Source organism: Mastomys coucha, unplaced genomic scaffold, assembly GCF_008632895.1.
Source record: "Mastomys coucha isolate ucsf_1 unplaced genomic scaffold, UCSF_Mcou_1 pScaffold16, whole genome shotgun sequence".
Classification (NCBI taxonomy): domain Eukaryota; kingdom Metazoa; phylum Chordata; class Mammalia; order Rodentia; family Muridae; genus Mastomys; species Mastomys coucha.
The window spans coordinates 91,152,235-91,157,418 of NW_022196898.1; the positions used below are offsets into that span (position 1 = coordinate 91,152,235).

Genomic DNA, 5,184 nt, shown 5'->3' on the forward strand with positions numbered 1-5,184 from the left:
CATTACAAATTCTCTCTCTCTCTCTCTCTCTCTCTCTCTCTCTCTCTCTCCCCGTGTGTGTGTGTCTGTGTGTGTTGTGTATGTGTGTGTGTGTGTGTACCTGCATAGCTACATGTATGGAGGTCACAAGTCAATGTCAAATGTCTTTTTTTAAGTCACTTCCTTTTTCTGAGTCAGGGTGTGTTCCTCAATAAGTCTGGCACTTCATGATTCATCCACCATGGAGGACCAGCAAGCCTCAGGGGGTCTTCTATCTGGGCCTCCTCAATGCTGACATTCTACATGAATGTTGAAGATTCAAACTTAGATTCTCATGCTTGCACGGTGAGCACTTTACCCACTGAGCCATCTCTCCAGACCCCTCAAAGTCACCTGTCACACTGACCTCAGACTATATAACAATATTCCATAAATCGTGTGGCTTACAAATACCAAGCATGTGTTTGTGACAGTTTGGAGTTTGGAATGTCCAAGGTAGGGGTACCAAAAGCGTTACTGTCTGATGAAGGGCCGTCACCACAGCCAGAACTCCTTGTTGTACTGTCACATGATAGAAGGAGGAGGCATCCCTCTGGGGACTGCTTCCTGAAGGTACCAATGCCAATCATAGGAGCTTATGGCACAGACCCAATGACCTCATGTCTATTATCATCTCATTGATTACTAGGTCTCAACACAGATGTTTAGGAGAACACACACACACATCTAGACCATATGACCCGCACACATTGATGGCAAGATGAAGATCTCTTACACAGATTAGGTATCTGCCATGCATCAATTGACTGTGAGACAATTGTTGGGATTTAATGCTCATGTCTTTCTGGTTTCCACTGGTTACTAGTTGACTTCATGTCAATGGAATGTTATCTTACTCCCAAAGGAAATGTAAGGCAAATCAAGAAATTCTGGTCTAACATGGAACAAGACCAATTAGAAGCAGAAGATAATCACTGCCAATCTTGTGACCTTCTTGGAAATATTAATTTGAAATCCAGAAATTCCAAAGGTAAATATTACACTAAGATACTTGTTTGTTATCATCTACCTGAGCCTATGGAGTTCATAGACCAAGGGAGAAGCATGAAAATGACTGGAACTACCATGGTCAACAGGACTAGTATGTGAATAGTAAAGCCATACTGTGGCCCCTCACATGCACAGATTTAGCACTCCTAGTTTTGAGTTTTTGTGAGTAGGCCTGAGGTATTAGGCTCCCATGCACACCCTACAGTAGTGCCTTTGTGGACCACAGCGTTAACATTTCACTAATGGTTCCACCTGAGTGTCAGAGCAGCTCCTGCACTCGCCAAGATCCCCCAGATAGGAAATTCTTGATCTAGGCTTCTCTGACCCCAGAGTGTCATTGCTCTACTCCCCTGCCTCTGCAATAACCAAAGATTTAACAGTCACTGATAGATGAATTGAATGACCTTTGCCATGCTCTGGCCTGGACCACTAAGCTGGTGGAGTCCAACTGGTCACGCAGGGTCTCCTTTTCTTGGAAATAGACTAGTTATTCTCTATTCCCAACAAGAAAGTAAAGATGAAGAAAGATGAGGAAAGGAGGGAAGGAAGGAACAAAGGAGGGAGGGAAGGTGGGAGAGAGGGAGAGAATGAAGGAAAGCAAGCAACCAAGGAAAAAAATAAATCAACTTTTTGGTGTGAAAAACTGAAGAATCTCTCTAGACTAGTAAGAAAGTTCACCATTTAAGGACTTTGATGTCACAAAGGTCATAGTTAGTTATGGACAGTCTTTAGATGTTCAGGTTCAAAGCTTAGAGAAAAAGTAGACATGGTGTTTTGTTGATCTGCAACCACTCGATTGATTGATTGATTGATTGATTGATTGATTGATTCTTCTTCCTCCTCTTCTTCCTCCTCCTCCTCCTCCTCCTCTTTCTCCTCTTCTTCCTCCTCCTCCTCTTCAACAAGGCATCACTCTGTAGCCATGTCTCAAACTCACTATCCTCCTCTTTCTCCAGCTCTGGGCTTACAAATATAGACACCTATACCCAGTTTTGTCTCTTCTTTCCTTCTCTTTTATTTTGAGTTCTTTTCTTTTTCTTCTCTTCTCTTTATTTAAGTGATTAAAAAATTACCTCCTTTGCATGCATTAGGCAATCTCTCAAAAACTGATCTAGATCTTGAAAAGAACAGAGGAAAGAAAACACATGAGGAGGAGCCAGGAGAGGAAGAAGGGGAAGAAAGGGGCTAAAAGGAAGAGAAAAGAAAAAGAAGAGGGGAGGGAAGGGAGAGAAGGGGACACATAACTTGGCAAACCAAGTATTTTGTGTCCTGTGCAGAAAGGGATCTCTAAATGCAAGAAGTAGAGAGTGGGTGTGCACAAAGAAATGCTTCGCTCAAACACTGGGTGGTTTCTTTTCTGAAGATTGCTCGGGCTAGGCGAGAGGCCTCCTACTTGTAAAATTGCGTCTCCAGTTGGATGTGTGTGACATATGTATAGCCTGTGCCTAGCATCATGGCATTGGATCATATAAACCTTTTTACGAGTGATCGTTAGGACTGCTAAGAATGTCACTATATTGTCATCTATCAGGTGTCCTTTAATGTGGGAAAACTGAAGCAACATGAAACTTTCCAATTTACATTTTTTACATTCAGTTGTAACGAGAGGAGTTTTAAATTGGGGAGGGGTGGTCTCTTTTGTGTCTTGGTCATTTAATTTTGAGGAAAATCTTTCTCAGTAAAGGTATAGAAATCAGGCTGTATTCCAAAGGCACACACTGGCTTCAGGGAATGGAATTCCTCCTGGTTCTGTCTTAACTGCCTGGCACCAAATTAGTCATTACTACTGGGCTGTACTGTTCTACTTACAAAGAAAAATCTAAGAATCTATAAAGCCACATTTGAAAAGAATTGCTAAAACTAGTATTTCCCCTCTGTCCTGAGTGACCCTTCTCTCGTTTACATGTTTAGATGTTCAAGTCTAAGGGGCTTTCAACTGGACAAACTGGCTGTGCTGTGCTGTGCTGTGCTGTGCTGTGCTGTGCTGTGCTGTGCTGTGCTGTATTGGCCTGGCCTGGCCTGACCTGGCCTGCCCTCTCCTTCTATTTTTCCATTTTCTCTCCTTCTCTTATTCCATTTTTATCCAACCCTGGACTGGCATAGAATAAGTAGGTGGCATGCTTGGAACTTCTTTTCTGCATCTTTTATTTTAGCAGCCAAGTATCCCCACTTAGAGCCCTTTGGTTTTCTCATCAAGTAAACATCAATTTAGCCTCTAACCATGAGGCTATCCTGTCCTAAGTACTTTTCTGAAGTAAGAAAACAGAAGGAAGGAAGGAAGGAAGGAAGGCAGGCAGGAAGGAAGAATAGATGGAATGAAGGAAGGAAAGAAGAAATGAAGAAAGGGAGAGAGGGAGGGAGGGAGGAAGGGAGGAGGCAGGAGGGAGGATGAGCAGTGAGCCTATTCTTGTGGCAATGATGGTTTGAATACAGCAGTCATTCTTAAGTACAGTGATTTGTCCATCCCTCCTCTGGTGACATTAAACAATGTCTGAAGACACTTCTGAATTCTTATTGGGATAGGATCATACATGGGGCAAAGATACCACCAGTACATGGATGGCAGAAATCGCAAATGCTATAAACACCCTTCAGCACACTGAGTTGTTGGGCACAAGATGAGAGCAGTGGTAAGGTAGTGAAATCCTTATGTGTACAAACAATGTGCTGAAAACTGAATGTCAAATATGTCCATTTATGCAAACAGTGATTTCTATTCACATGTATGTATCTTTCCTGGCCACAGTGAAATGGCAGGGACCCTTGGAGAATGCTTCAGGATCCAGAGCATCAATTATTACTTCCAAATATAAACAACGAGAAACTTAACTCAAATGACCTTAAGACTTCAATTGTTGCTTGAACACAGCCAATAATTTGGACAAAGATTACGAAGATCTAAAAGATCCTTGCTTCTCCTGTGCCTGCCAAGGAATGGCCACTTTGTGTGAATACTCCAGGAGAAAGGGGCTTCCTGTGCCAATGCCCTCCTGGATACAGTAGGCTAACCTGTGAAACTGTCACTAATCCATGTGGCGGGAACCCTTCCCAACACGGAGACTCGTGCCATAACAACCCTGAGTGCCCCGCCTGGATCTTCCCTGCTGGATATGGATAGGACAGATCACAAGGAGTGTGCTTCAAGCCCTTACCACAACGGGGCTCTGTGCCAGGAAGGAATCAATGGCTACTCCGTGTGCCCGGATACCAAAGCAGGCATTGTGACTTGGAATTGGATGAAAGTGTTTCTGATCCCTGCACGAATGAGGTTGTATGTCTCAAGGCCACAGGAAGATACACGTGTGTCTATCCTCAAGAGTATTCTGGTGTGAACTGTGAGTTGGAAATTGATGAATGTGGATCCCAGCCGTGTCTTCGTGGTGCCACATGTCAGAATGCTCTTGGGGCTTACAGAAGTGACTGTGCATCTGATTCCTTGGAAACCACTGTGATCTCAGCTCTGATGAACATACCAGTGAGCCACATCTCCATGGAGGTCTATGTGTGGGCGGAAGAAATAACTACCACTGTACCTGTACTGTGGGTACGTTCACATGGACACACTGTGAGACTTTGATGCCTCACTGTTGGTCAAAGCCTTGTCACAAGGATGTAACATGTGAAGACACTGTTAACAGCTGTATTTGTGGCTGCTGGCCTGGATACACGGGTGTGCTGAGTGAGAAGGACAGAAATGAATGCAGAAACAACACCTGCCAGTTTGGAGGAAAGTGCTGAGCTGTCCTCAGAAGATCGATACTGATACATTTCTGGCCTGTCTTCTTCCCATTGGAGCTTCAGACGATGTTTGTATCCATCAACCTGGATTCACCAACAGGACACGGTCCTTTGAGAAGCTCCACCCAGCAGCTGACCACAACAGATGCAGAGACCCACAGCCAAACATTAGATGGAGCTCTGTCTTGTGAAAGCATTGGAGGAAGGATTGAGGAACCCAGAGGGAATAGGAACTCCACAGGAAGACCAACAGAGTCAACTAACCTGGGCCCTCAGGTCTCCCAGAGACTGAACCACCCATCATAGAGCAAGCAAGACCCCCTGCACATCCGTACCAATTGTAAAGCTTGATCTTCATGTGCCTGCTCCCTGACTGAACTGTCTTGTCTGGCCACAGTGGAAGAGGAGGGGTGCCAG

At 44.3% G+C, this 5,184-nt stretch overlaps 1 pseudogene; it reads left to right on the plus strand.

Annotated features, from left to right (window-relative positions):
• The first annotated feature begins 918 nt into the window (after positions 1-918).
• LOC116093320 lies at positions 919-4,974 on the plus strand (annotated as a pseudogene).
• The last annotated feature ends 210 nt before the right edge of the window (positions 4,975-5,184 follow it).